Source organism: Vombatus ursinus, unplaced genomic scaffold, assembly GCF_900497805.2.
Source record: "Vombatus ursinus unplaced genomic scaffold, bare-nosed wombat genome assembly UNPS02012319.1, whole genome shotgun sequence".
NCBI lineage: Eukaryota > Metazoa > Chordata > Mammalia > Diprotodontia > Vombatidae > Vombatus > Vombatus ursinus.
In genome coordinates this window covers 2709571-2734515 of record NW_020952097.1, presented here as the reverse complement: position 1 = coordinate 2734515, position 24945 = coordinate 2709571, and the positions used below count along the sequence as shown (strand labels likewise).

At 42.3% G+C, this 24945-nt stretch overlaps 1 pseudogene; it reads right to left on the bottom strand.

Moving 5' to 3' along the window:
- Positions 1 to 4399: 4399 nt before the first annotated feature.
- Positions 4400 to 17111, bottom strand: LOC114039751 (annotated as a pseudogene).
- Between the last annotated feature and the right edge of the window lie 7834 nt (positions 17112 to 24945).

Below are 24945 nucleotides of genomic sequence, written 5' to 3'. Positions count from 1 at the left end.
ATACCCTTTGACCCAGCAATAGCAATTCTAGGGCTGTATCCAAAAGAGATCATAAAAATGGGAAAAGGACCCACATGTAGAAAAATACAACAGCTCTTTCTGTGGTGGCAAAGAATTGGAAATTGAAGGGATACCTATTAATTGGGGAATGGCTGAATAAGTTGTGACATATGAATGTAATGGAATATTGTGCTACAAGAAATGAGCAAGTGGACTTCAGAGAAACATGGAAAGACGTGTATAGACTGATGCCGGGTGAAATGAGCAGAACCAGAAGAACATTGTACACAGTAACAGCCACCTTGTATGATGACTAACTTTGATAGACTTAGCTCTTCTCAGCAATGCAAGGATCTAAGACATCTCTCCAAAAGTCTCCAGAAGTCCAAAAATGGAAAATGCTCTTCACATCCAGAGAAAGAACTATGGAGTTTGAATGCAGATCGAAGCACACTATTTGCTCTTTTTTTTCTTCTGTTTTATTTTTTTCTTTCTTGTGGTTCCTCCTATTGGTTGTAATTCTTCTTTACAATATGACTAATGTGAAAGTATGTTTAATAGGAATGTATATGTAGAGCCTATATCAGATTGCACACCATCTTGGGGAGGGAAGGAAGGAGGGAGGGAGGGAGGGAGGGGGGGAAAATTTAAAACTCAAAAGCTTATGTAAGTGAATGTTGAAAACAAAAATAAATTAATTTTAAAAATTGTTTAAAAAATCCTCTTCACAAAATAAAGATGAAAATACCTTCTTCATTAAAAAAAAAAAAGATCACCACAATTTAAAAAAAAATTTTTTTTTTAAAAGATGGAATGCCAGAATCACAAACAGGAAAGCTGTGAAAGTTACATACTTATTTTTTTTTAAAAAGCTCTACATAATAGAGATTCAAAGTTTCAAATACAATCTTTTTTCTGTTCTACAATGAATCTGGGAATGTTCATTTTATTTGGTGCTGATACAAAAAGTTTTAAAATAAAGTGCTGTAGAACTTCAATTATCATTTCTATGCAGATGACTTCCTGTCCTGAACACTCTTATTAGTCTGAGGTGTTCAGCATAGTTTTACTGAGTGAATCAAAATGAAAAGCACACTCAATTTGGAATAAGAGGATCAATTTGAATTCCAGCTCTACTCTGTATTACTTGTGTGACCTTAAACCTTTCTGGGCTTGTTTCATTATCAGTAAAATTGGAGGGTTGAACTGGATCAGGGGTTCTTAAACTATTATGGACCCCTTTGTCAGTTTAGTGAAGCCTATGGACTCCTCAGAATAATGTCTTTACATGCATAAAATAAAATACATAAGATTACAAAAGAAATAAATTATATTAAAATAGTTATCAAAATATTAAAAGAAAGCAAGTTCACAGACCCCTCAAGTAGGTGATTTCTGAGGTCTATTCCAACTCTAGTTGCTATATTCTCCAATTGCTTCTGCTTGGCCCTTCCAACTTCGCTTCAGGTTCCACTGTTTACTTATCTTTCTGACTTCCTTATTTATGTATGTGATATCTCTATCACTTACCCATTGTCTCATGTTTGAAACCTTAGTGCTGGCTTTTATCACTCACCTCTCATATCTAATCTGGTAAAAATTCATGTCCATTCCATATCTGCAACCTCTTTTGCATCAATCCTGGTAGAGATGGGCCAAATGCTGTTATTTTAGATGAAATATTGGAATGAAATACTCTTAGGTCATTGAACAATTAACTAAAGGGGTTTACATAGATATAGCACAGAAAGGATATCAGCAAGAATACAGTGGCACTTAGCTTCAACTCTGGTGGATACAGCTTCTGAGTCTGATCACTATAGTAGGTGACCAGGAAGCCACATCAATACAGCCAGAGGGTACCAAGAAGCTGTGTCAAAGGAGGCAGGAGCCAATGAGGTCTCAGGGACAACTTTGTCACCTTTTAGGGAAAATTAATCCATATTAGGGGTTCAAGAGAGGCATGGGCCTAACTTATGTATGGGGGTGCAGGGTAGGGGAAGAGGAAGCCTGGTAGATATTAGTCCTATCACACAATCCCTTTTCTCCATTCCCACAGGGGTCCTCATTACCAACTCCCAGGCCCACTTTATTGACCTAATAGTCTTCCAGCTTCTAATACCTCTCCCTGCTTCATACCAATGCCAGAATAATTTTCCTGAGGCACAGGAAAGCATGATACCTTTGCTCAACACCCTTCCAAGGTGTCTGACCTGCACATTTAAATTTCTTTGCCTGGCATTTAAAACCCTGCCCATTCTTGTATTACTTGCACTTTCCAGCCTTATCTCATCCATATACTCTACTTTCCATACTAGACTACTTCCTTCCTCCTTAACAGAATCCATGCTCTCCTGCCCGAGTTCTTTCTCATGGACACTTTTTATTCCCTAGAATCTTTCTCCTCCCCCCATCCCCACCACTAACTGAATTCAACCCTTTACCTTTCCCCATCCCCAGACTTCACATACTAATGCATACTAATTATGCATTTATGTGTAATTATATGTACCACATTAGACTGAAGGATCCTTTGAGACAAGGACCTGGTCATATCTAAATTTTCTGTCTTCCCCAGCTTTACCCAGTGTTCTATGAATAAATACAAATGGGATTTCATAAATGCTTTTTGAATTGAAAACAACTCCCTAGGGCTTTTTAAAGTCACCCAATAGAATTCCCACTAAGTAGAGAATGAAATAGTAGTTACAAGCAGTATTTGTATTTTATAAGAAAAGCTATTTAACATAAATTAGTCTACAGTTATCTAAGGACATTTAAGCTCCAAAAGGTTAAGAAATCTGCTCATAGTCAGTCACACTGCTAGTCAGATCAGGGGTTGAAGCCTAGGTCTCCAGACCCAGTGCTTTCCCCACTGCACTCTCTCTGTTTAGAAGCAGCCATGGTATAGAGGATAGAAAGCTGGCAGGGAGCCAGGACACCCTGGTTCAAGTCCTGCCTCTGACATATAGTGTGTGTCACTACAAGTCACCTCAAATCTCAGTGTTCTAGACAAGATGGGATGGACCTGCATTCCTGCCAGGAGCTCCCACTACCAACCAATGAAATCACAGGTCTAGTCTCTATCATATCTCCCACATGCAGAACTTGGTGTTGGGCCTTGGGGGAATATAATAGATTGTGAGGGATTGTCTGATATTGGCTACGTGCCACGTGTGAGTTGTGGTAAGATGGGGCAGGGACAAGATATCAGGAAGTAACCAGAGCTCACGCTCCCGAGGCAGGGGGCTGTGCCATGTGGAGCTGTGGTGAACTGGGGCAGGAACAGGATATGGGGAAGTAACCGGAGCATGTGCTCCTGAGGCAGGGGGCTGTGCCACGTGGGAGTAGGACGGCAGAGAACGAGCTTCCTTTGTCACGTCCTCTCCCTAGGTGCAGCGCTAACCCCAGACGTCTCCTTCCGGTATCTGGGCCTAGCTTCCTTTGTCACGTCCTCTCCCTTGCTGCAGCGCTAACCCCAGACGTCCCCTTCCGGTATCTGACCCTACAATCGATCACTAGTAGGCGGGCTGAGGAGGAGGGGCTAGGAAGGTATATAAGGGGCGGTAGGGATCGGAGCTCTCTCTCTTGCTCCTGCTCTTGATTTCCTGCTTGGTCTTGCTGTGATGGTCTCTGAATAAAGTCCGAGTGCTTGCACCTCCTGATCGGCTCGTCTCTGTGTTTATCCGGGTAGGCTCCGAGGACTGGTGAGTATGACCCTGGCAGCCTGCTCCTGTTAGGAGGAGAGTGCACGGCGCGACCGGCACAATAGATAATTAAGACAAAGTCCCAGGCCCTGAAGAGCATAAAGCAACTCAAAGTTGCCAAGGAGATCAGTAAATACAAAAAGCTACTGTGGGAAACCCCTAATCACAAATGGGGAGAACTCATGAATTTTAATAAGCCTTTGGGAGGGAAGGATTATTCAGCTGCACTAAGTAGCCCCAGATGGCAACCTCTAGGCCTCAACTCCTGGTGTGCAGCAAATTACAGTGAGTGGGAAGGCATTCCAAAGGCACCTGGGTAAAAACAATAGAACTGAGAGGCACCAGCTTTTATGTCATTTTCAAATGATGAGAGCGTGTGTGGGGCCTCTGGTCACCAGAGCTGCTTCCTCTGAAAGCCACCACTGAAGTTCCTCAGCTTCAATCAGTCATATAATGTGGTGTACACAAATCAGACTCTGCCTGTAAAAAGGTGTAGAAATGTATGGTTAAGTCTATCAGGGGTTTGCACAGTGATTCAGCCTCCATTTTCAGGGAAGGTTCATATTTCAGTTGAGTCAGGTGGTTGATGCAGTCCACCCCACACACTGAAAAAGGACATAAATCAGACAGGTTACTTCTTGTATAGCTATAAGTCATGATAAGTCATGGTAAGCCATGAAGTGACAACTTTTTCACAGGGTTTCTCTCCAATGTGAACTCTCTGATGCTGAATGAGGGATATTCTGTGACAGAAAAATTTCCTACATTCTTTACACTCGTAAGGTTTCTCTCCAGTATGAATTCTCTGATGTGTGAGAAGATGAGAGCTCTGACGGAAGGCCTTCCCACATTCATTGCATTTATAAGGTTTCTCGCCTGTATGAATCCTCTGGTGTCGGATAAAGCAAGAGTGCACACTGAAGGATTTTCCACACTGATTACATACATATGGCTTTTCTCCAGTATGTACCCTCTGATGCCGAATAAATTCTGATCGTCTACGGAAGGCTTTCTCACATTCACTGCACTCATAGGGCTTCTCTCCAGTATGAATTCTCTGGTGCTGAATGAGGGATGCACGAGCACTGAAGTCTTTTCCACATACATTACACTGAAAGGGTTTCTCACCATTGTGAGTTCTCTGATGGAAAAGAAGCTGACAGTCCTGACGGAAAGATTTCCCACATTCATTACATAAATAGGGTTTCTCTCCATTATGTGTTCTCTCATGTTTAATAAGGGTTGATAACTGGCTAAAGGTTTGTCCACATTCATTACATTTAAATGGTTTCTCTCCAGTATGAATTCTATGATGCAGAATAAGAGATGAGCTCTGACTAAAGGCTTTGCCACATTCATTACATTCATAGGGTTTCTCTCCAGTATGGATTCTGTAATGCAGAATAAGGGATGAACAGGTAGTAAAGGCTTTCCCACACTCATTACACTCATAGGGTTTCTCACCAGTGTGAATTCTCTGGTGTCGAATAAAAACTGAATGCTGACGGAAGGCTTTCCCACATTCTGTACACTCATAGGGTTTCTCTCCAGTGTGAATTCTCTGGTGTGTGCTAAGGTTAGAAAGCTGGCTAAAGGTCTGCCCACACTCATTACACTCATAGGGTTTCTCACCAGTATGAATTCTGTGATGAAGATTCAGGGCTGAGCTTTGACGGAAGGTTTTTCCACATTCATTACACTCATAGGGTTTCTCTCCATAGTTAATTTGATGATGTCCAGATTGGGTTGCACTTTGCCTGAAACTCTTCTGATATGCATTACGTTTATAAAATTTCTTTTCCACTTGGCCCTTCATTTGGTCTGAATCCTCTTTGAGGCTTTGGCTCATTTTATCACATGGCTGAGTCTTCCTTCCAGAAGGAATTCTTTGATGTCCAACAGGGTTTGACTCCTTTCTGAAGCTTTTTTGAAATTCATTACATTCTTGATGTCTCTCCCTTGTGGGGAACTTCTGGTGGATCACTGTCACTGGCTTGAAACCCCTTTTCTGTGAAAAAAGTTTTCTCAGTCCTTCTGTTAGGTATTCCTGATTTTCCTTTGATTTGTCTTTATTTTCACAGGCTTCTCCACACTTGAATTTCTGGGGAAGATGCCCTGTAAATCTTTCCAAAGCAGTTGCTTGTAATTCCATCTCCTGAGGAATTTTCTGCTTTTGCGACAACCTCTCATTCTCAGGCCTGGTCTCAAAATCTGTAACAATGAATTTAAAGTATATATGTTACCTGCCCTTCATCCTGGCAGAAAAGAAATTATAGGGGTAGGAATGAGACAAATCTAATCTCCAAGGACACTTGGTGCTGAAAGATTTCAATGCTAGCTACACAGTCTCAGTAGAGGATGGAAGGGAGAAATAAAATGAAGAAAATGATAACAAACACCAGGGTTGGGTGAAGCTGGAGAATAAGAGCTCAAAGAAGAAGGGGAAAACATAACAAAGCGAACCAAAGGGCTAAAAGATAACAAACCATGATTAGCAATATCAGAGAGGTGAACTAAGAATAAGAGAAAAGGAACTCTTGGGAACCATGGGCAGAATGATTGAGAAGGTAATGAGCTAAAGGAAGAGTATTTAGAGAGTTGCATTACTAGTACATTGTTGATGGAGCTATAAATCAGGACAACCATTTTGGAAAGCAATCTGGAATCATACAAATAAAGTGACTAAAATGCCCATAACTTTAGACCTAGAGTTTCCATTGCCAAAATATTTATAGAAGCACATTTCTGTGATAGCAAAGAATTACAAAGTAGATACCCATTGATTGGGGAACAGATAAACAAACTAGTATGTAAACACAATGTGATATTACTGTGCTGTAAGAAATGATGAATGTGATGAATATGGAGAAGCATGGAAAGATCTACATGAACTGATGCATAGTAAAGTGAGTAGAGACATGAAAACAATACACACAATGACTACAGCCATGCAAATGGAAACAACCATCACACACAAAAAAATCAAAAGTGAATGTTGTAAAGATATAAAGAACAAGCAGAGCTTGAAAGAAGAGATATGAGAAGAAACTCCCACAAATGTTGAACATATTTTCAGAATTTTTTGATGTACTGATCAGTTACGCTGATTTTTTTCCTCTTTTTCTTTTTTGTCTTAAAAAATACTACTTGTTTTATAAGATAGCTCTCTGGGATAGAAAATTTTACACTTATCTGGCATGCATGTGACTGTCCTTGAGACAGATTATGAAGGACAAGCCAAGAAACTGATAGAATTAGTGGAAAACTAATAGAATTAATAGAAAACTAATAGAATTAATGGAGAACTCATTAATGGGAAAGATACTGGGAGAAAACTATGGTGATATTAAAAAAACACATCAATTAAAACTTATTTTTTTAAAAGTGAATGATGTCAAATATAAAGAGTTTGTATAGGGGCAGCCAGGTGGTACAGTGGATAGATCACCAGCCCTGGAGTCAGCAGGACCTGAGTTCAAATCTGATCTCAGACCAGACATTTGACACTTACTAGCTGTGTCACCCTGGGCAAGTCACTTAACCCCAATTGCCTTGCCAAAAAAAAAAAAAAAGAGAGAGATGAGAAAATACTGCCATTCCTCCCCTTTGTAGAAGGGGAAGATGCACACATGTTATACATTGCACATATTTTTAGACTTTTTCAACATACTGATCACTTATACTGATTTTTTTTGCTCGTTTTTGTCATACATATGTATATATTTAAATATGTGAAACTATATGTTATATGGGGATGCTGAGGGGAATTATAGTCATAAAAAAACCAAAAGTTTGAGAGCCAGTTGGCTAGAGTAACAGTTAAAACATCATTAGAAGTTTCCAGGAATTGCTAGAGGTAGAAATTCTATACTTAAACAAAACCAAACAGCAAACACACTGTCTCACTAAGTCAGGAAGGATGAGATGAAAATGTAAAGGAAGGCTGGGTCAGCTGCCAAATTCAGACAACTGGGCATAAGAAGGGCCTTTGGTTACCTAAGAATTCTTTTTTGCCCAGACCTGTGACTTTATCAGTTGTTACAACAAATCCCATGGTGTGGAACCTTCCTTCACAGGTGCAGATCAGCTACTCTTCTGTAATGTTTTAGTGACTTGCCCTTACTCACACCCAGGATGTGTCAGAGGCTAAACTTGAACCCAGATTTTCCTGACTCTAAGGCTATATCTATCTATTTACCTACCTATTATGCCACATTTCTTCCTCAGCCTAAGAATAATAGCCCACAATTCTCTAGCACGTTAAGGTTTGCAAAGTATTTTCCTCCCCATAATCCTGTGAGGTAGGCAGTGTAAATATTGTTAGACCCATTTTGCAGATGAGGAAACTGAAGCTCTGACAGATTGAATAATTTGCCTGTGGTCACACAGACAGTAAATGTGGAAGAGAAGATTTAAACCCAAGTCTCCTAACTTGATCAAAACCCTTATGGGAACAAGAGTACAGGAAATACCTGGCCTCCAGTATTTGTTCAGCAACTCCAAAGGTCTTTAGGCAATTGTGAAGAGAGGCTTGAACAACAGTTGAGACAGACAAGACCAGGGCCTAAGTCCCTATTCTACCCCCAATAGTTGTGTGACCCTGGCCAAGGCACTGAATAAATGAATGAACAAACAATGGTTTATGAAGTACCTACTATGTACCAGGCACAGGGCTGGGCCCTGGGGATACCAATGGGAAATCCTCTGAGAGTCAGTTTCTTTCATCAGCAAAATGAAGAAGCTGGACCAGATGGTTGCTAAGATCCTTTCTTATGCTAAAGCTCTGATTCTAAGTCATCCTGAGGGAAACATAAGGTCATAGTAATCAAAAAGTTATTATACAGGGGTGTCATTTTTGACTCAAGTATCAAGTTCTAAAATCAGTGATTAAAGCAAAAATTACCTACAGTCAAAAGTGGCTTGCCTTAAGAACCTTCAATTGCCCATAAAGCACAGGAGGTATGGAAGCCAGTAAATTGGATCTGTAACTTCAGTTAAAGGATTAGTTCTAAAGCCAGGTTGGATGCAGTGGGCATGAAGCAGGCTGAGCATAAGCCACGGTTGAATGAGATGCCACTATCTCCTGCTTGTGGTCTGCCCTTTACTTTCTCCTCTGGTACAGGCTCTACACCACTGTCCCCTCTCCCTGCCCCTCAGGGAAGCAGATTCACATCTCAGGCTCACTCTGGGACATATGATTATTGAGTTATTATTTTTCTTTCTTTCTTTTTTTTTTGCCAAATAGGTCTAGTTTAATTTGAGTAAAATTAATGGTGTACTCCCTTGTGCCAAATCTTCAGTGAGAAACACAAAGTCAAAAGCCAAAGGTGAGGAATGATAGGATAACCCCAGGATCCTAGGCACTAAAGCTGGAAGAGATCTGAAAGTACATCTAGTCCAACCCCTTCATTTTAAAGATTAGGAAACTGAGGCCCAGTGAGGTCAAATTACTTGTCCTACAAACTCACACAGATAGTGTTTTTGTGGTGACAAGAATTCAGAATAAGAAAGCAGTGGGTGAGATAGACCAGAGCTGTAAGTATTTTTGGACATTTAAGAATTTAGCACAATAAGCCTCAACAGAGGTTTTTCAACAGAGATCTTCAGACAAAGTTTTCTGTGAAGATTCTCAGACAAAGCTCTCAAAAGGTCACTGGGGTTGACTGAGGGCAGTGTTGGTTATCTGGGTGGTCATTACTAAAAAGCCACTCACCACTGGGAGGCCAAGATATAATCTGATACCACCACCTTATGAAGGCCTAGTAAGCCTAACAGCTCACACAGACTGAGCACTTTAAGATTTATATAGCCCTTTTCCCACAATTCTATGAGGGGTTGTATTATTATTTATTTATTATTTATAATCCCATTTATTATTTATTTGTGCACATTATTTATTACGTATTTATTATCCCCATTTTGGATTATGGAGAAACTAAGGATCAGGGGGGCTAAGTGACTTAAGGGTCATGTAGCTTGCAAGTATCAGAGTCAAACATAGCAGTCAGTACCTCCAAGACCAATGCAGGCCAAGGATCAGATGCCAGAGCTAAAACAGAGCCACAACATAGCTATCTAACAAAGGAGGTAGGTCTGTTAAAAGTGGGAAGCCCACAGAGGATGGCATGGAGGGTGCAGATAACATAATTCAAGTCAACATTTATTAAGCACCTGCCTTTCAGCACATTAGGCAAGACTGTAAGTTACAGAGAAGGTGTGTATCTGCATTGGTGAAGGCAACTGTTCATTCAGAGGTTCCCTGTATCAATGAAATCATAGGTCCAGGTCTTATTTCTATCCCTATGCACTTCGGTACAAAAAAAAAAAAATTAAACTGTCTCTGGCCCTAATGAGTTTATATTATCCTGGGGGACACAGCAGGTATACAAGTGCCCCTGAACTCTCACCTAATCTCAGTTCCTGTAAAATGAAGGTGTTAGCCAAGATGGCCTCTAAGGTTGCTCCCAACTCTAAATCCTTTAATCCTATGACTCTTTGAATTGATATCATGTCCTCCAAGGAGCCTGCCCTGCATATACTTCCTATGCTCTGAATACTCTGAAGGTTTTACCCCCTCAGCCTCTATGGACATAGGCAGGGCTGGTGTGGCTTCATACGCTGCCTTTACTTGTTCCTGGAAGAGTTCATTTTTCCTATTCTACTTCCCCAAACAGAGTGACCACCTTTAAGGAAGAAACTGCCTCTTCTTATTACAGTAAATCTGACTCAACAATCATGCCTAATGTCCGAGTAAGCACATAAAAGATGCTCAGTAAAGAAAAGCCTGTTCAATGACCGAATGAAGGAAAGATTCTCACACACTCACCTGAACAATTTCCTTTCAAGGAAACTTTCTCCTGTGTGTGCACAACCCATGGCTCTTCCCCTCGCTCGAGTTGGGAGATCACATCAGGTTTAGATACTGGAAATCCTGCTCATAGGGAAGGAAATGGTGTTTGGTAGTTTGTCCTGAATACAAAGAGATGCCCCCAGCTTAGACCCAGACCTTGTATCTCTAAGAGAACAGGTAGGGGAGAGGCTATGAACAGAAGGCAAGGCTGTAGGAATATGCTGCATGTCCTCAAAGGACTATACTTCAATGTGGGAAGCCTCAGAGAACAAAGGAAGGAAGGGAAGGGAAGTCAGGGCACAGAAAACAAAAAGTTCATGTGTTTTCTTCCTACTAAGAGGATGGGAAATTCCTACCTCTAGGTACATTCAATTCAACAGGCATTTATTAAGTTCCTTCTATGTGTTAAGAACTATGCTAGGTGCTGAAGATACAGACAAAAACAAGAAGCCCCTGACCTCAGGGAGCTTATGATCTATGGCAGTGGAGAGCATGTACATAGAAAGATACACATAACATATACACAAGGCAGATATGAAGGCATGAGGATGGGCAGAGGGAGGCCTTAGCAACTGGGGAGGATCAGAATTAGCATCCTGCAAGAAGTGGTACCTAAGCTGAGCCCTGGAGCTAGGGATGGATTCCATAATATTGAGGCCAGAAGAGAATGAATGTATTCTAGCCATGGAGAACAGACTACGCAAAGGTACAGAGATGGAATGTCAGGTACAGGAAACTGACCAACAGACCACTTTGCCTGGAAAGCCAAGTAACCTGCAATAAACCTAGAGGACCAGGCTGAAGCCAGACTGTGAAATGCTTTAAATGCCAAAGACAGGCACTCATATTTTATCCTGGGGTAATAGGGAGCCTCTGGAGCACAGCAGTGACAGGATCACATAGCTGTTTTAAAAACAATTTGGAAGCTGTATGGAGGATGGATTAGAGAGGAGGAGGCTGGAAGGAGACCAATTAGGAAGGCAAGTAATGGAGACCTGAACTAGGAGGCTGTGGTGTGAAAGGAGAAAAGAAGAAAAATGCAAAAGATCAAGTGAAGGCTGAATCTTCAATCCCATCAGCATTTTTTAAGCACCTACTGTACCGGGTACTGTGCTAGGTCTAAGGAGACAAAGATCAAAATTAAAGTCTTTGTCCTCAAGGAGCTTATATAGTACTGTCAGGGTTTTTTGTAGCTTCTAGACACACAACTTCAGAGAGTTATGTGGTGCCAGAAGCAAATGAGAGTGGTCTTTTGTGTCCCATGACAACATCTAAGAGAGGCAGGCTGCAGGAAGGCTAGGAAGAGGGTAAGGAAGAAGAGGAATAATAATAGTATCTGATGTTTATATAATAATATCTGACCTTATCTACTCACACAGGTATTGAGAATGAGAGGCAGGATTTGAACCTAGGTCTTCTAACTACACTATGTCCCACTGCTTCCTAGAGCCTCAAAAGGACTAGGTGAGCAGTACCCAAGCTGTCTTCAGAGCAGGAAATGGGAAGAGGGGTCATGGTGCTGAAAGGCAGATGGGCAAAGGGCTTCCCAGAGACTCAGGGCAGCAAGACTTGGTACTGACTGGATATGAGGGATAAGAAAGTGGGGCAGCTAGGTGGTGCAGTGGATAGATCACCGACCCTGGATTCAAGAGGACCTGAGTTCATATCCAGCCTCACACACATAGCTGTGTGACCCTGGGTAAGCACTTAACCCCATTACCTAGCCAAAAAAAAAAGAGGGATAAGGAAAAGGGAAGAGTCAGGGATGACTCCAAGGTTGTAAACCTAAGTGACTGGATAGATGGCGGTGCCTTCAACATTTCCAGCGGATACCAAGAAGAATTCTGGGACTGAGGTTTCCTCCAGGGAACCTGAAGAAGATGAAATTATAATTCTGGGGATCATTAAAGAATTGCCCATTTTCAGCTCTAAGCAGACTAGGCCTGTGGAATGGGAAAAAAGAACAAAAATATCCTATGTTTGAGTCTCAACAGGACTAGAGATTTCTGATTCCTGAACCTTTCAAACAAACACAAATGGCCCATCAGCCCCCATTGCTATTTACCAAACAGGAGGCGAAGAATCTTAGAAATGAGCCAGAGGATAGAACTTACCCAATGAGACCACGTTCTCATAATTCTCCAGCATCACATCCCTGTACAGGCTCTTCTGAGCAGGCTCCAGACAGTTCCACTCCCCTCGGGTGAGGTAAACAGCCACATCCTCAAATATTATTAATGCCTGAAATAGTATGTTCCTGCTGCAGCCCCAGCACAGTCCTACTTCTCTGGCCAACGGGAAGAGGGTGGGAAGGGAAGTGGCAAAACTGAGTGCGTGAACCCATCGAGGTATATTTAAAAAGGTGGATGGCGTCCACTTTATGCATGTTTCTGCCAAGCTGGAACGAATAGAGTGTGAATCTATTTCTCAGCAGAGAGCGGGGGTTGATGGGGTGAGGATAGTCACACTTTGGGCGGGGACAGGACTTTCAAAAATACTTTCCAAATCCCCAAAGAGGCAAAATCCCTCATCCTAACTACAATGACTTAAAAAAGAGGCCCTCGGACCTCAAACTTCAAACCTCAGACTTCAAACTCCGTAACTGTATGGGTAAAAGGGGTGTGTGTATATACTGGGGACAGCCTAGACATCTGGGATACAGGCCATAGTATTTATCATTCCCAGACCTGGTATAGCCTCCAAGAAAAGCGTATTTGAGCTCAGGTTCCTGAAGGGGAAAGAAACCAACAGAGAAACTCCTGGACAAGGAATGAAATCAAGGCCACGCTGGGTCTGAAACAATTAAAAGACTGCTTACCTGTGGCCTGGCTGACAGGTATTTAGCTTCCATTGTCAGTTTTCCTAGCCTTCCTGTGGTATAACTGTTAGGAACCTAAGAAGATTTAGAGGAAAAAAAGAACTTTAAGGAGACCAGCACAGATCCCAAATTTCCAGCCTCATTCATTCCTCAACATGAAAAGTCTTCTCCTCACTGCCTATACCACTTTATCAGTTCTTTCTAAATCAATTCTTAACACTTGATGCCTCCAGAAAGCTTTCTTCAACCACCCTGCTCCCATCCATGAGCCAGAACATCTTCAGATGCTTCAAAAAATGCTCACAGCCCCACAAAGATAGTCATGGAACCCAGGCAGGCTGGCTGTTCTTAAGGCAGAAAGGGCAATATTAGGCAGTTGGGAAGCCCCATCTCTACCTCATAGGATCCTAAACTTCCTTCAAAATTATCTTGAGTGCCGTGTTCTACAGGAAATCTATTCTGATCCCCAGTTGATAATGTTCTCTCTTGCAAATCACTTTACCTATATATTTGTATTTAATTTTCTGCATACATACTATTCTCCCCAATAAAATGAATTCATTGAAAGCAAGACTGTTTCATTTTTCTCTGCACTCCCTGTGCCTGGAATGGTGACTGGCAGAGAGTAGGTGCTTGATGAATACTTCTTGTGTTGAATCCATTAGCAGGCTCAGGTCTCCCTATCGCAAGCCTGTGAAGGCTTGCTCCTAATGCACTGGTCTTTCAAAACTCACTACAGAAGTGAATGTCAACAGCAAAAGTCCTTTCCCAGAGTGTAACCAGTAACAATTTTCCAGGGCCAGTGGTTGGGAAACAATGGACTACAAAGCTCTAAACTCCCTCTCACCTCAGTAATCTTATGAGTCCACAATTCCAAGGACAGACTCATGGTGCTGGGGGGCCCTAGGTTCTACTGCCAGCTCAAAAACTAACTCACCGTGTGACCATAAAAAAGGCACTGCCCCTCTCTGGACTTCAGTTTCCCATCTGTAAAGTAACCAAATAATCAATCAATAATCAACAAAATAATTTGTAAAGTCCCATACAGCTCTGATACTCTATGACTATCTACAGTTTCGAGGCCTGTATTTGTTAGAAGGCTAGTGTAATAATAACCATAGAATCACAGAACAAGAAGAAAACTTGGCAGGGTGAATCTAGTTCAACTCATACTGGAATAAAAGCTTCCTCTACAATATAGGAGGCACTGTGGTACATATGGGAGTCAGAGCCCAGGATGGGGAGGTGGAGTACCTGGATTGGAATCTCCCTTCTGCTACTCAATAACTGTATGACCTTAGGCAAAGCACTTGACCTCTCTGGGGCTCACTTTCCTCATATGTGGATGACCTCCATGGCATCTAACACACCTTCCTATAATCCCTAAGTGGTCATCAGTCTCCATCTGATCTCACTGCTGTATGAACTTGGTCAAATCATTTAGCCTCCAACTTCTTTGTCTGTAAAATGAGGGGTTCTAGCCCAAGGTCTGTGATCCTATGACATCTACTAATGAACTGCATCCCTCTGAGGGCAGTCTTCTCCATTTGGGAAGAGATGTAATTGTTAGAAAGTTCCTCCTTCTATTAAACTGAAATCTGCCTCTCTGTAAGTCTGATTGTTTCTGTTTCAGTACTCTGGGATTAAGCAGAATAAGTCTAATTTCCTACATTACAGTAATTAAAACAATAAGTGACAAACTCACATTTATATAATTCTGTACATAGACAAGAATCATAGAGGATGAGAAATATGGGTGGGGTGTGATATGTGTCAGTAAAGGGTAAATCTATGATAGATGAGATCCATTAAAATATCACAGTATATAGCACTTTAAGACTTATAATAGTCTGAGCAAGTGATAATGAGGACCTGTATCAGAGGATAGAGAAAGGAATGGATAATAGATGTTGTGAAGATGGCTGATAGAATTTGACAATTAAATGGATGTGAGGGAAAAATACTAAAGATAACCTTAATGTTTTGAACATAGGAGATTGGGTAAATAAATGGTAGTATCCCAGACAGAAATAATCAGAAGAACAAGTTTAAGGATAAAAAAATAGGTTTGAGTTTGATAGAGCATGGTAAAGGGTGCCTGTGGCAAGACAGTGACCCTAGGAGAGCCAGTAGCTCTCAGCAGCTAACATCCAGAAAGGAGATAAAACGGGAAAGACATGGATCTGTCATTACACAATTCACTGGAGATCTTAACAAGGACCTTAGCACCAGAGGTGCTGCCCTTCCAGATATATGCCATTGCCCATCCCTTACTTACATGTCTATTTTTCCCACCGATAGTGTATTTGAAAGAATTTGCCTTCAGATTTACAGGGGAAGTGTTTCATCAATACTTTTCTAATTATGTTGTTTCAATAAATGCCTTTGCCTTGAACTAATTATGTTCCCTCCATGATTAAACATATCAATACGGGCTCATAAGCTATGACTTTTGAGCGGATATGGCCCCAAAGAACCAGAAACTGATGACAGTTAGCCTTGTCAGAAGGGATCTCTTTAGGAATTGGGGGTGCCTCCTGCCTGCTACGACACCACGGAACTTTGGGCTTTCACAACCCATTCTACGTCATTTATCATGTAAAGTTTCGCATTACAATTACCTGTGAGTGTCTCTTATCCCCCAACTAAGAGAGCCTGGAAAGTGAGATCTAAGCTTTGTATCTGCAGCACTCTGCTGCTGTCCTTTAGAGTTGGCATTCTCTCTCCACTTCGTCATCTTGGAACCCCCAAATTCCTTTCAAAGTTCAGCTCAAGAGCCATGGCTAATAAGCCTCTCTTGGTTCCCGAGCTGTTAGTGACCCCAAACACAGAGGTTTTGTGTTTTGTGACTGCCCTTTGCCTTTCTTTGTATTCCTAGCGCTTAGCACAGCGCCTGGCACATAGTAGGCGCTTAATACATTTTAATTCACTGTGTCTGTAAGCACTGACATGTATATTATTACTAAAAACAAGCTTGCCTTATTGCTCGAGGGTCGATGTTTGGCAGGATCTCCGGCCCCTGCCGGCTCTCAAGTGGGGACTCGGCTAGAGCTCGGCTGGGGCTCAGCACGCGATGGAGGCTGGGGAAGGATCGGCTGGGGCTCCGCGAGGAATCCGCGGGCACCCTCTCCCAGCCGGCGGCGCGGTCCGATCGCAGCATCACCGTGAGGGGCGGGACGGGGCGGGGCGGGGCGGGGCGCGCGTGCCCGAGAGTCGGCGCGCGCGCGGGAGGGCGGATGCCGCGCCAGGCCCAGCCCGCCCCAGCTCCTCTAGAGTTAGAGCCGCTCTCTGCTGGGGCCGCCCCGGCGCCCAAAGCCCCACCTCGGGGCCCGCCCCCCTGCCGGCACGCCGGGCCAAATCTGGCCGCCAGGGACCAACCCGCCCTTCCTTCCCGAGGGTAGGGCGGAGGAATCCCAGGCGCGTGCGCAGAGGTCCCCCGGGGCGCTCACTCTCGCTCACCTCACCAGGCCTGGGCCACCGCCGACTCACCCGGCACTGCAGAAACGCCCCCCGCGAGACAGAAACCTCTGACCGGAAGCGAGGGTCTCGGTGCCTTCTCAGGCCGGGAGGGTGCGCGCGACCGCTCTAGGCGGAGGGGAGGATTCGACATCTCGGTGGCCCGCCTCTGCCCCACCTCCAGTTTCAACGTCCAATGTGAGACTTTCCGAAGCTTTTTGTTTTCATCTTCCTGTTATGTACCCGTGTTTCCGTATTCTCTGCTGGGCTGTTTAAGAAATTGAGGTTGGTTGATTTTTTTTAGGTAGTTCCCCCTGTTCCTGCTTATGAAAACCGATTCTCTGTATATATGTCTCCTCCAAGGAGCTTGTCCCCTCAAATGATTTTCTGTCACAACCCACCTCAGCCTCTCTTTCTCTCTTTATCCATTGGCTCCTTTCCTGGTGCCTTCAAACATGCCCATCTCTCTTCCATCCTTAAAAAAAACCAAAACCTTCATTTGCTCCTGCCATCCCCTTCAAGCTCTCCCCACCCCCATCCCCCTTTCATAGCCAAACTTAATTAAAGGGTTGTCTCATTACAACCCGAGGAGTCACCGAATCCACTGTCTTCATTACCTTGCAATCTGATTTCAGACCTCATTACTCTGGCTTAAACGGGTCTGGCGAAAGCTATCAGTGATCTTTTCAATGCTAAATCATAAGATTATAGATTTAGATCTGAGATCAGATCAGAGATCATCTAGTCTAACCCTGTTATTTTACAGAGAAGGAAATCCCACCCAGGGTGATACAGCTAATTAGTGTCTGAGAAAAGTCCTGAAACCAGTCAGGTCTTTCTAATTCCAAGTCCTACACAAGACTCTGCTATTACTGCCTTTTTATCTTCCAATCAGTTCCCATCTTTCTTGACCTCTCTGCACCTTTTCATACAGTCAACCAGACCTCTTCCAGGATACTCTCTCCTTTGGTCTTTCCTTGTTCCCCTCCTACCTGTTGACTGCTTCTTTTTAGGCTTTTTTGTTTGCCATAAATAATATCCCCTGCCCACTAAATGTGGGTGTTTTCCTAGGAGGAGGATGATGGGGTCTCTCTCCATTTCTCTGTCGTTTCTCCTTGGTGGTGTCATCAGTTCATTTACCATCTCTATGCAGATGACTGTTCAATTTATATATCCAGCAGTATTCTCCTGAACTCTAAGTGTCATATCAATAATTTCATGCTGGACAATTCCACCTAGCTGTCCCATCAGTACCTCAAACTTGACATGTCCAAAATGAAATTCATCTTTCACCCTAAATCCACCCTTCTTCCACACATCTCCATTTATGTAAAAAATCCTACCATCCTCCTAGAGAAGGACTAGCAATTTTTAACTCTAAAGCAGATTAAGGCTTCTGACTGAGACCCTCTTATCTTTAGTGACTAGGAAGTTGAGATTTAAAATGAGAGAGGAAAAAAAAACAAAACTTAGAGCCTCAGAGCCAGTCAAAAGAATTTTAAATGTACTAGACTGGTCTCTATCCTGTGGCTGACCAGAGCCAAACAAAGCAGGTCAGAGACAGGAGAGTCAGGAATCAAACAGCAGTTTAATTAATTCTGAAGTGAGGAAAACAGGTTTGCAAACCAAAGTCTCCCCCTAAATAGGAGGACTTGACTTGCTGGTGTAAGGGTAGGACTCATAAGCCTGAAAACCACAAAAAGGCAGAACCCAACACTGTCATCCTTAGGTCTTGAGTAAACAGTTCCCACAGCAGGCACACAAGTACAGGCATTTTGGGGACAATACAGGTGTTCTTGAGTCTCGTAGCAACAGTTCTTAAATCATTACAGTCATTGCATAAGGGTCTTTGAGCTTTGTGATTGTTCAGTGGGGTACATAACCAGACCTAGCATGGCAGGAACAGGAGTGCAGCATTCGGTTCACTTAGCAGTTAGTTACACAAGCAAAGATATCAGGAGGTGTGATTGATCACTTTCTCCTACAGCATGTAGGCTGCTTCTGGCTCTCAGGTCCTTGGGAAAAGGGGAGAACATCTGGTGCTGGTCAAAGGAATACATTTTGCCAGAGGATGAGATCATCCAAGGGGTGAGCACAATAGATTGTTGTTAACTGAAGCTCAGGGCACAGCCTGGGCCTTAGCTCTGGAAAAACAGGGTGTCTCCTAATATTTAGACAAGCCTTAATGCACCAGTAATCTGGGTCTGTTCTGAGTCTGGAAGAATTAGCTACCTGGCGTGAGGACCCCTTTGAAAGAAGGTAGAACCCTTTGACCTGGCAATAGCACTTCTAGGACTGTTCTCCAAAGAGATCATAAAAATGGGAACAGGACCCACATGTACAAAAATATTTATAGTAGCCTTTTTTTTGTGCTGGCAAAGAATTGGAAATTGAGGGGATGCCCATCCATTGGGGAATGGCTGAACAAGTTGTGGTATATGAATGTAATGGAATACTAGTGTGTTATAAGAAATGATAAACAGGCAGACTTCAGAAAAACCTGGAAAGACTTGTATGGACTGACGCTGAGTGAAGTGAGCAGAACCAGGCGAATGTTGTACACAGTAACAGGCACGCTGTGTAATGACTAATGTTGATAAACTTAGCCCTTCTCAGCAATGCAAGGATCTAAGGCATCTCCAAAGGTCTCATCATGGAAAATGCTATCCACATCCAAAAAAAGAACTATGGAGTTTGAAGGCAGACTGAAGCATACTATTTGCTATTTTTTTCTTCTGTTTTGTTTCCTCCTTCTGGTGGTTTCTCCTATTGGTTCTAATTCTTCCTTACAACATCACTAATGTGAAAATATGTTTAATAGGAATGTATATGTATAGCCTATATCAGATTGCTTGCCGTCTTGGGAAGGGAGGGGGAGGAGGGGGAGAAAAATTTAAAACTCAAAAGCTTATGGAAGTGATTGTTGATAAATCAAAATAAATTAATAAAAAAAAAAAGAAAGAAAGAAGGTAGAGCCATTATAACCAAGACTGAGAACTGAGGGACACTTGCTGTGGGAGGAAAAGAAACAACTGTAGAGGTATTTTTCTCCTAGTGTAAGGTCCCCTGCCTTTCTAAGAGAGCTAGAGTAAAAAGTCCCTGGACTTTAAACTGCAATTGAGAATGTGGAGTCCATTCTTCATTTTATAGCAAGGAGATAGCACCTCCATCAAGGAGTCCATCTGAAAATTGAATTAAGGCAAAGTTGTCCATTACTTTATGACCAGTAGAGATGCAGCTGTTAGTGACCAGCAGAGAACAGGGAGGAGCAACCAGTTGAGAACAGCATGGAGCAAGGCTCACAAGAAATCACCTGCCATACCCACATGTCTGCAGGGACTACAAAACTGGCAGAAAAACTGCATGCCCCTCAAGACAATCAGGGACTGGGATCCACTACAGCAGATAGCTTGGCCTCCCCACAGTGGAGGTGTTAACTACCCCTGCATACATGTGTTAAGAGCTGTATGTATGGGGGCAGCTAGGTGGTACAGTGGATAGAGCCTTGGAGTCAGGAGGACCTGAGTTCAAATCCAGCCTCAGACACTTGACACTTACTAGCTGTGTGACCCTGGGCAAGTCACTTAACCCCAGTTACCTCACCAAAAAGCAAAAAAAAAAAAAGAACTGTATGTATGTGTACATGTATATAATATATACACACACTGCACATAATTTATTATAGTTTTATGTGTATACGTATATGTATATATAAAATTGCATGTGTACATGTATATACACATGTATGTGCAGTCCAGGTTTCTAGGGGAAGTGCTTTATTAGTTCTCTGACTGCTATTTTATTATGGGTTTGAATGAATTATGTCATCTAACTGACTCGATAGAGTAAACACATGGATAAAAGCTCATAAGTTATGGTGTTTTGTTGTTTTTTATCAGATGTGTACCCATGGAGTACCCTGAACTTAGGATAACCCTTTGTGTAGGATATACCGTGTGAATTGGTGACACATCAACATTCCATCTCCCCCCTTCTTGTATTTACTTGTTAAATACTGCATCAGTGATATAGGATTTTGCAGCTCACAGATATTCATGATAAAGATTGGAATGTGGGCTATGTGGGTGTCAAACACTGACCTTGTGTCCTTAGCCAACCTTTTATGCTTGCTCAAATTAATTTCCATGCAGTCAGAGAGGATCTTGGAACTAATTGACCATTAGATAATGATCTGTAAATGAGGACTTTGATTATCTCTTCCAAGGGGCCAAAAAGGGAAAGCCTATTATTAGCCTGGAGACACTGCCTGGTTTTTGTTTTTCTGTTTGTTTTTGTTTTGTTAGTGAGGCATTACGACTTAGAATCAGCACCAGGTGCTTTGCCACACAAAGGAGCTTCATGGTATTCAAAACCTCTTCTTCAGTTGGAACTTCCACTAGAGAGGGATTGACTTCAACCTGAGGTAAATAGTCAATGGCTTCAGCACTGATTGATGATGGTCTGTTGAGAACACTATGGAAGTATTCAGCCCATTTTTCTAGGACCATGTCCTTATGACTAATCAATGTGGCTCCATCAGCACTGAGTAGTTGAGATGCACCATAGGTATTTGGCCCGTAAAAACCTTCAGGGCATCATAAAAATGCTTTGGATTGTTACTATCAGCATAAAACTGAATTTCATCTGCCTTCTCACTGATCTAAGAATCCTGCATCTCTCTAAGCTTCACTTGCACTTCACTTTTGATAGAGTTAAATGCTGCCTTCTTAGAAATGGATGAACCATGCTGCTGGTAAATCCAGTAGAGTTCTCATTTTTCATTTAGCAGCTTCTGAATTTCCCCATCATTTTCCTCAAACCAGTCTTGATGTTTACAAGTGTTCTGACCCAGATGAGCAAATGCAGTGCTGTACACCAAATCTCTGTAAGCTGCTCTCTCCTTTTCTGCTCCACTGTTGCCAACTGTGTGTTGGCTCAACTTTCCCTCCAAGTTAGTAACAAACTGTTCCCTCTCAGAGAAGAGCTCTAATCTGTTGACATTAATTCTTCTGGTAGTCATTTTGCCTTGGGGCCCTCCACTTTTGTTCAATGCAAATTTTTAGCTTGGAGAGCATAAGTCTAAGATCAGTCCAGCACTCTGCACCAAGGGTCATTCTCATGTCCTGTGTTTCTCTTCTCCTTACAATCACATAGTCTTTTAAATGCCAATGTTTGCTGTGAGGGTGCATCCATGAAGTTTGAAATTCTTCAAAAATTCTTTGACATTTAAAGTTGAAGTTTTTCAACTTGAGAAGGCTACAAGCCAAGACCAAAGTGGAGGGAGTGCTGGTGCACAATTTTCTGTTTGCAGATGATTGGGAGCTCAGTGCAGCCTCTGAAGATGAGATACAACAAAGTATGATTGATTCTCTGCTACTTGTGCTAATTTTGGCCTAACAAATAACACCAAGGTGTTATAATGGAGCACCAAGGTGCTCCATCAGCCAGCACCATACAATTCATACATGGAATTATTGGTTACTGCAAATGGAGAAGTTTTGACTGCTGTGGATAAGTTCACTTACCTTGGCAGTGCACTTTCCAGGGATGTATACACTGATAATGAAGTTGATGTACACATTACCAAAAGAAGCTCAGTGTTTGGGAGGCTCGGAAGGAAAGTGTGGGAGACAAGAGGTATAGATTGACTACCAAACTGACAGCCTACAGAGCCGTTGTGCTGGCCTCACTGTTGTATGCTTGTGAAATCTGGACAATATACCAGCACCACGCCAGGAAACTGATTCGTTTTCATTTGAATTGTCTTAGAAAGATTCTGAAGATCATCTGGCTGGATAAGATACCAGACACTGAGGTCCTTTCTTGAACTAAACTGCCAACCATTCAAACTGTACTTTAGAGAGTGCAACTCCATTGGGCTGGCCACAGAAGAATGCCAAATACGCTTGCCAAAAAGACTATTTTATGGAAAACACACAGGGCAGGTGCTCACATGGTAATCAGAAGAAGTGATACAAGCACACTCTTATGGTCTCTCTTAAGAACTTTGGAATTGATTGTTTGACATGGGAAACACTGGCACAGGACCGCCCAGCATGGTGTGCCTTCATCAGAGAAGGTGCTGTACTCTATGAGCAAAGCAGAATTGAAGCAGCTCAAAAGAAAAGTGAGATGCACAAATTTGGAGAAGCCATGTCAAATGTTCACATGGACTATTTATGCCTAGCCTGTGGTAGAACATTCTGAGCTTGTATTGGTCTGATCAGCCACAGTCGGATACACTGTAACTTGATTCTAACATAGTGATATCCTTTTTGTCCTCTTCAAGAACAAAGGACAATAACCAAGTGTGTGTGCAAGAAGCCTCTTTGCTGCATCTATAATACTACCAAATTGGGACAGTTTTGCTCTCTCTTTCCAGCTGTGTCTGACAGCTAAAGGTCCTGTTCACAGTCTACACAGTGTGGGCACCATAAACTGAGTGGGGTGTCTGTCAGGCAGTAAGGGCCAGAGTAATCACTGTCAGAATAGTCTCAGGGAGCTACAGAGCAAAGATTATATGTCCAGTACCTACATGAGTAACATTCAGCTGAGATCTTCAGGACCCACAGAGGAATGTGCCCAAGATGCCACAAACCAGCAGGTAACATCAGCTGCACAGGAATCACCGTGAGATCAGTAGGGACCAGGGGAGCCCATCAGAGCTATTAGCTCAACAGAGACCCACACCATCAGATACAGGGTCTAGTGAGAGCAGCACAATGACATCACCAGAAGACATCGGTGGTATTGCAGCATCAGAGGATGTTGCCCTTACACATGTATTCTTTGTGTGTAGGTCCCTTGGGTGTGTTACTCTTGTGTATATTTGCAAGAGAGTATACTCTAGATTTGTGAGGGGAGTGTCCTATTACAAATCTTACTATTTTATTTCATTAGATGCCTTTGCTTTGAAATAACTGCATCCTCAAGCCAACTAGGCAAAAAGTGAACGCTTCAGTGGAGACTAATGAGCCTTCATTTTAAATGGGTGTAGAACTACAGAGTTCGCTAAAACCATGTTTTAGACTGTTCTTGGGGTCCCACATGTGAGAGGAGGGTGTCTCAGGTACAACATACACCTGTCATGCTCCATGTCTGGAATGCATTCCTTCCTCAACTTAGTCTCTTGGAATTCTTATCTTCCTTCAGTATTCAGCTCAGGTCCTACCTCCTCTGTGAAATGTTCCCTGGTCCCTCCATTATTAGTACTCTCTCCCACCTCCAATTGCTCTTTACTTACAAATGAATTTAAAAAAGTATTTATTAGGCACTTACTATGGCAAGGGAGAAAGGCTAAAGACACAAATAGAAAAAAAAAATGGGTCTGTCTCTGTTCCTTCAGAGTACACTCTAAATGGGGAAGACAACACGAGGGGAACAACAGTGGGGAATTCTGCCTCTGTGTGGATGGAAAGGCCCTCTGTACCTAAAGATATAAAAGAAGGGTGGGTAACAATGCTCAGGCGTCATTAGAATATACCATCAAGTCAGACTGACAGTGTCCATGTATCTGAATGGTAATGTCAGGAAAGATAATAAAGCCTGGAGGACTTGAGGATGCCTTGGCAAATCAGTTCAACTCTACACTCTAATTCTTTGGCCCTTTGTCCTATTACCAATCATGCCTTGCCAAGCTCCAACCTTGGACTACTCCTACATCTGTCACTTTCAATCTTGTTCACATGCTGCTGAATGGGACTGATGAAAGTCATGGTGATAACTGACAGCACTACAAATGTGTTATATTCTAACATACTGAAACTCTAAATTTTAAAAAATTAATATTAAATAAAAAATTTTAAAAATCTAAAAGTTAAAAATAGAAAAGGCTCTTCTAGGTAGAGTAGCTTGTAATCAAGTTCAAGAAAGAACTCATTAAGATCCTTCAAATTAAATCAATATATACTTTTAATACCCAATGACTTCAATACAAAGGCAGAAACATGGGAGAACATCAAAAATACATCAGAAAATGTGGCTCTAAATTGTGAAATGAAAGAGGTTTGCAGAGTACACACAAGTTTCACATCTATATATCATGAATACTTTCTTTGAGAAGTGTCCAAGAGGTGCTGGACCTGGCAAGCACCAAATATCATAAAAAATTAAAC